This window comes from Engraulis encrasicolus, chromosome 9, assembly GCF_034702125.1.
Source record: "Engraulis encrasicolus isolate BLACKSEA-1 chromosome 9, IST_EnEncr_1.0, whole genome shotgun sequence".
Lineage (NCBI taxonomy): Eukaryota > Metazoa > Chordata > Actinopteri > Clupeiformes > Engraulidae > Engraulis > Engraulis encrasicolus.
The window spans coordinates 35,763,497-35,771,086 of NC_085865.1; the positions used below are offsets into that span (position 1 = coordinate 35,763,497).

Consider the following 7,590-nt stretch of genomic DNA (forward strand, 5'->3'; position numbering starts at 1 on the left):
CCCCGGGCAGCTACAACAGTGCGGTGGGTTGGGTATTTTTCGGTTGAGCATGTTGCCAGTGAACGGTCCTAGAGCGATGCCACATCCCTGTGATCTCTATTGATGTAACCGTGGGACAATGTATTGTTATAGTTAGGCCTATAACGTTTTTTGCCAATAACAAAAGCCTATATGTTTGTTATAGGCTACAGGCACACATTTCCCCAACTACAAATAACTGAGTTTACATTGTAAACTGGTTATGGCCTGTATGTAGCCTATACAAACTACTTTATTTAAGGTCATATCATAAGCTGCATATTTGTTTTGTCTGTCCCACCATTCATATTGTCAGTGTTGTGAACTGTCTGTGTCAATCACTTGCTGCACCATTGTTTACCGTCTTGCAACATTGTTACAATTTGAAAGGCTGGGTTCAGCTAGGTGACAACCGTCAATGACGTGTGCAGTCACAGGGTTGAGGTTAAGAAGGATTATCTTGGCCATGGTTGAATCTGTCAAGGCGGGTAAACCCCAAGATCTGTCATTCTTGACTGAGCGCATCAAGTCTGCAAAGAGGACCGAGTGTTTTTCAGTGAGGCAAAATCAACCAAAAAATATATTAAATATTAAATAACAGGCCAATAGGGATTTGAACGATTTCACATTGTGAAATGCGGCGTTGACATACATGCACACGTTTATCGCAAACTGCATTGTTCTCCTTTACTGTTCTGATGGGATGCACAAGTGAAAAGGGCCCTCATTTGCAAACATGCTGCATGATGTACACACATCGACCCTCCTCCCCCGTGCCAGCCGTGCTCTGCTGTGTGGTGCTGTGCTGTGCTGTGCGCTGTTATATAAGAGGACAGGAGCAGTGTGGTGGTGGTAGATAGCCGCCACTGCTGCACAGACTGGACTACACTGCAAACCCCATAGCCTAGTCAATACTGCACTATGTTGTGCTGCGCTGTGCTGTGCAGTGTAAGGCCGAGCCGGGCGGGATTATTGCTGTCGTGGATTACGTTAGTGGAAAAGCCTCGGTGCATCAGGAATTATTCCTCTTTGTCAGTTTGAACTGAATAGGATCGCAGTGTTCAACTATGCAATACATAGATAGATAGATAGATAGATAGATAGATAGATAGATAGATAGATTGTTTATTTGTCCTCTTGGAAAATTGTTCTGTGCCATTTTCAGTGAATATGATACAATTACAAAGACATTACAATAGACAAAAACACAATAGACAAACACAACACAACACCCACCCTCCCTCTAGGACATAAAGACAGGTTGACAAGAACAAACCCAACTGTAATACAGTACTACTAAAGTGCAGTACCAAAGTGCAATGTGCTATTCAGTCTTACAAGTTGTTTTATTTAACATGGATATGCTAGTAGGTATGAATGATTTGCAGGCTCTGTTCTTCTGAAGTGAAGGCATCCTTAACCTCCCACCTGAGGGCAACATGCATGTCCACATACATGCATGTCCACGCCGCGGGCTGCAGATGCCATTGTCTTCTGCAAGTCGAATTCAAGTCATGACCACAGACTGAGCTGCACCAACAACATTCTCCTCTTGGCAGTGTACAGTACCATTCGTTTTAAATGGGTACTTGCATTGATGTTGGATTGTACAAAAGAAAACATCAACCTTTACCCCAACAGCAACCATAAGTACGGCTGTAGTACTCCACAACTTCACATGTGCCCCCCCCCCCCAATTAATCAGAAATTAACATGGAAAACTCCATAACGCATATTGTACTCAACATATTTTCCTTCTTTGTTTGTGGCCTTTACTGTTGTGGCCTTTTCCCAGTCCGTATCTGGTTTTAGTGAGAGTCCTCTGTGTGCCGGTAGTAGCTCACTGTGTCAGTTGCCTTCCATGTGTGTGAGAAGCTTCATCTTAAGATTGTAAGATAAGAACTGATTGCCGTTCTATAGGATAAGTGCATTTTACTACTAGGCCTGGAATCAAAAAAATTGATGTTTATATATGGTTTTTGCATTTTGCTCTGGTGCAACTACACTGTACAGGTAACTCATTTGTAGGAGGATGCTGTGGTTTTGTATTGATTTGCTGAACAGCAAGCCTACAAGTGTGTGTGTGTGTGTGTGTGTGTGTGTGTGTGTGTGTGCGTATGTGTGTGAATCCGCCTGTGTCGTAATGCAGAGAGGAGAGTGACAGTTTTGCTCATGCTGCTGCTGCTGCTGTTGCTGCTCTGGCATTGCTGGGTAAATGGGTGTGTGTGTGCTGTGCTGAGTGGTTACAGCTTGCAGGAACACACACACATAAACATACATCCAATCACACACACACACACACACAAACACACACACACACACACACACACACACACACACAAACACACACAAACATACATCCAGGCATATAAACACACACACACTCACACACATACACACACACATTTACATTCACTCACCCTCACACACACACGCCATTATGTAACAGGCAGCTTCAACAGCTCCACAGAGCTCCGCCAGATCCAAGCTTGTAGCTGCCTCTGTCCATCAGCAGAGAGAGAGACACACAGAGAGAGAGGGAGAGCATTTGGGAATGAGGGAAAGAACGAGAGAATGAGAGAACAGGAAAGGGAGAGAGAGCAAAAGAAAATGAGATGGAAAGAGACATAAAAGGAGAGGAGATAAAAGACGAGGAGAGAGAGAGAGAGAGAAAGAGAAAGAGAGAAGGAGCAAGAGAGAGAGTTGGAGGAAAGTGTGCGTACTGTACTGTATGTGTGAGTAGTAATATAGTGTTTTTGTAGGGGGTTGTGATGAGGCCAGCCAGTGTGTGTGTGGGTAAGCTTGGTACACAGCACAGCAGCAGGGTTCCCACTCCGCACAATGCAGAAACGCATCCCTGCCCCGACGGACAACACCTCGCATGTCAGAGACAAGCGCTCGTTGCTTTGCATATCATCGCTTCATGTTGACTGCCTTTTTGTCACTACTGTATGTGCAGAGGAGGCTTGCTTTCGACATCCATGTACTTATTTGTAGTATACACATCCTCGTAGGCCTGGGCGATATGGACAAAAATGTAGCCTATATCACGATATGGATTATTTTATATCACGATAGCGATATGTATCACGATATAGCCTTTAAAAAAACCCAAAAAAAAACAGTCAACCAGTTTGATGGACAGGGTCGAAAAAATCTTTCATCTCCTATTTTCACCAGTCATCTCGTTTCCCAATGTGAGAGTCCCACGAACCAAGAACACCACAGATGCGCAAATTGCGGCCATAAACAGCAAGGTTCACGTTAGCCAACTGTGGCCGGACATTTGCATGAATGACCGGCAAAATAAAATGTGGCCGGACAAAATGTCCGACAAAAAATGACTGTAATTAGTCAGTAAATAATATTAGCTCATTTTAAATAGGCCTACTTAATGTTACAAAATACCAGTAGGCCTAATATGAAACTGAACAAAGCTGAAAATATTTGTGAATAGCCTATGTAAGAACTTGTTATAAACAGCACGCAATAGCCTATTGCTTGCTCTCGTCCCCACCAGCGTTGTCCCCAACCACGTTATGCTTCCCAATAATCACTTGACTCACGCTGGTTGCTGTCGAGGAACAATTCTGTTTAGGCTATTTTTACCAATATATCAGTGAACACAACAAAGGGCATTGCATTTGCAAAACCGTTTCATGCCCAGAAGTCAAACCTAACTGTTTGGGACTCAATGGCATGCGCAGCATCATAGCATCGAGTCACTTTAACTTTTAGCCTACCTCTGCTGAAAAATGGTGGTGGATTTCCAAGTAGGCTACAGAGGGTCAAGTTAAACATTTCAGAGAAAGATGTGCTCACGAGAAGTCCCAGTGAAAGTGCATGCAGGGCTTTATAACTGTTTTCATCACCGGCCAAAACGTGTAGCCCATAGAGCATCGTACGGAACGTGTCAATTCCATTACTTTCGAGATCCATTGCAAAGCAGATGTTGTGTAGGAGAGATGCGCTTCACAGAAGCGCAAGGGAGAGGAGGGCTGGGGGGGAAGTCTCGTGCTCAGAATCTACAAAACAGCGCAGGTAGGAATGCCAAACTTCACCGCAGCATCTAGTTGGCTCATTTTTGGTAAGTTGTCCAACGCCTTTTTCCAGCCATGATTCGCACGCTTGCTGCCCGGTGCTCGTCACGTTAGCTGGCAAGGCAGTGGCAAAGACACTTTTCCGGGTACTGCACTCTAGGGGGCGCCAACCGAGGAGTGACTGCAGACTCAAAGTTTGAGTCAAATAGACTGAATAGGCTGCGTGCGCTCTCTCGACAGCATACGATCAGAAATAAAAGTAAAGGAGTAAAGAAATAAAATAGCCTAGTTTGGCCCACAAGTAGTTTTAAAATTATTTTTTGCACATGTTTACAATCATAAAATGGCTATATTAAGAGGTGAAATTATATTAAAATGTGTATTAGCTGTAATATTTTTTTATCACGATATAAACGATAGAGGAGAAAGGTCACGATAGACACGTTTCTCTCGTCCTCACGATATGTCTCGTCATATCGCCCAGCCCTACATCCTCGTACACATTCTGGATACATACTGTGCACACAGTCGCACACACGTATTCACACACACACACACACACACACACACACACACACACACACACACACACACACACACACACACACACACACACACACACACATTTACACACACACACAAACATACACGCACACGTACAAAGACCATCAGCAAGTGACCATAAACAGCCTGATGTAAGTGAAAACGGCTGGTCCGGTAATCACATGAAGCTCCAGTGCACGGCATCTGTGCTGCTGTCATATCATGTCGCCCACATCAGAGGCTGAGCACCAGGCAGGCCAGCTGGCTTAATGAGAATAACTCTATTTGTATTACACAGTTCGAACAATCATGCAATTTAAAAGTGCTTCAAAAGACAATTTCTTCCAATTTCAACATACAGGGGACATGAGATCATCTCTTTTTAGGTTGGCCCTTGTTCATCAGTAGGTCGGGACGTTTTGTCTTTATTTTTTGCTTTGAAGACCTCAGTTTGACAGTAGGGCTGCACGATATATAAAAAAAATCTGATACTCAATAACAGCATGCAATACCTCGATAACGATACTTAAACGATATTTAGAAATATAGATAATTAAGTCTATAATTAAGTATTTGTCGTGATGCGCATATCGCCACTCTTGGATATAGCGATTTCGATACATTTTCGATATATTGTACAGCCCTATTTGACAGCCCTTAAAGGGACAGTTTGGTCAATTTCAACATGCAGTTGTAATGGTCACACTACCCTGGACTTGTCAGTGCCTGAGATTTTTTTTTCTTCTTCTTCAGCCGTTTCCGAGATCCTGGTCATTGTAATGGGGGCAGCTCTTTGTTTACATTTCAAAAAAAACATTTTTATTTATTCCCAAAAACATCCAAAAGGTTATAAAACATCAGCAGACAACTAGCAAAAAGCAGTACCTTTTGGGAAAATATTTGGAGTTGGCCTATGTTTCATTTTTAAAAAATGTAAACAAACGCTGCCCCCATTAGAATTGCTCATATCTCGGAAAGGGCTGAGCCGAAAAATGTGGCATCACCAGGTACTGACAAGTCAAGGGTAGCGTGAGCGATACAACTGCATGTTGAAATTGACCAAACTGTCCCTTTAATGATGCAATGGTTGAGAATAATGGAGTCAGGGTCTGTATCGCTGAGTTTGGTTAGTGCACTTACGTGTTGTGAAAGGCTGGATAGCGAATTTGGGAATGACTTAGCCTGTCACCAGCTCATGACCATTGAAACAGTGTTGACAAAAATGACTTTGCTTTAAAGGTAGAGTGATATTAATGCTATGATGAGCTGGATCAGTGAAGCATAGCTCTATGGTTAGTTCCCCCCTCTCTTTCACACACACACACACACACACACCTAGTCACCATCTGTCTTATTTTAGCTTAGCAGTGTGTGTGTGTGTGTGTGTGTGTGTGTGTGTGTGTGTGTGTGTGTGTGTGTGTGTGTGTGTGTGTGTGTGTGTGTGTGTGTGTGTGTGTGTGTGTGTGTGTGCGCGCGCGTGGGTGTGTGCGCGACCGCGTGCACATGTGTGTGTGTGTGTGTGTGTGCATGTGTATGAGTGCATGTGTGTTGATGGGCTAAATTATGCAAGAGTACAGGTTTGAATATTTCATGCTTGTAACTGGAGGGGGGCGGGGGGGGGAGTTACTCTTGCAGCCAGCCCACAGACATACAGCCAGGGCCCGGAATCACCTCAGATTGCTGCGGTGACGCATCAGAACACCAGAAAGTTTTGGAATGCGCCCCGCTCACGTCTTCTTTCTGTATGTGACGAGGCACACCAATGTCCTGGGATGACATTATTTGCGTCATAATTCATTGTTTGTATTTTTTTGTATCATTATTTTCTTGACAAACTCAATTTATTTTCTTCAATGTATAACCTAGTGGCCCCTAGCACTAGCCTGGTCCCTTTAGGGGGTGCGTTTCTCGACAGCGTCATTGCTAACCAAGTTAGCAACTTACTTGGTTGCAGTGCAATTTCCTATTGGAAAACTACTAAGTTGCTAACTGGTTAGCAGTAAATTGTAAAATAATAAGTAAGCTTAAGGTCTCCATCCCTCAATTCAAGTGCCCAAGTTCCCATGAAGGAACGCAACTGAACTATGTAGTTTTCATCTCTCTATATACCATAGTAGCCCTGGCTATTATTTGAGGGAATCCAGTGTTCCATTCACTGTCAAGCCTGCCATTGCCACCGCACCATAGTTTGAATTACGTGGGAGCCATTGGGAGCTGAGCTCCCATTCCTTCGGTGGCAAAAAAATAAAATAAAATAAAAATAAATTCCTATAAATGATCTGAGACTGTCTCTCACGTCATTCACCATAGGCTACAGTAGTATATCTCTGTACTAATCTTAAAATAATAGACCTACAACACAATAATAAATTGTCTATAATCATTAATAAAACTAATTTCCAATCCCCACAGCCACAATTTTGTATCGCCTGCATTTCACCACCACAGCACCATGCGCGCAAACCATCCGAAGATAACGCCTGGCCTACTGGTTTCGTTATTATTTTTTTAAAATGCATGCCGCGCCAACGTCTTCTGTTCCACCATGCAAGCAAAAAGGCCACCCTACCAGAGATCATCCATTAATACCACACCGTTTGTATTCACGAAAAAAGCTGTGTCTGACTTCGCAGAGAACACTGTCCTAGCCAGCATCCACTAACCAGACTTCTACAACTAGCTCTACTGAGCTCTACTTCGGATGCTTGGATGAATGGGACCTGCTACTCTCTCTGTCCCCGTCTCTGTCCCTCTGTCTGGTAGGTAGGCTAGCTCTTTAGATTCAGGGCCTGTTATTCATTTTTTGCTTCAAAGCCGGAGTGTCCATTCCTTCTCCTTTGAATTTCCGAGAGTAGGGTGTCTTGACTGTCGGCGGGTGAGCCTTCCTTGGGGAGAGAGTGTGATTGTTGCCTATTCAGTCTGCTGTGGAATCGAGTTGCTCGACACAATGTCGCTTTTCAGCTGAGATGTTGTACTGTGACAACTGAGC

The 7,590-nt window shown here is 43.7% G+C and overlaps 1 protein-coding gene across 2 annotated transcripts in view; it reads left to right on the forward strand.

Moving 5' to 3' along the window:
- The window catches only part of asap1b (ArfGAP with SH3 domain, ankyrin repeat and PH domain 1b), a 152,853-nt gene that overhangs the window by 2,375 nt on the left and 142,888 nt on the right, over positions 1 to 7,590 (forward strand). The gene's annotated exons all lie outside the window — the stretch shown is intronic.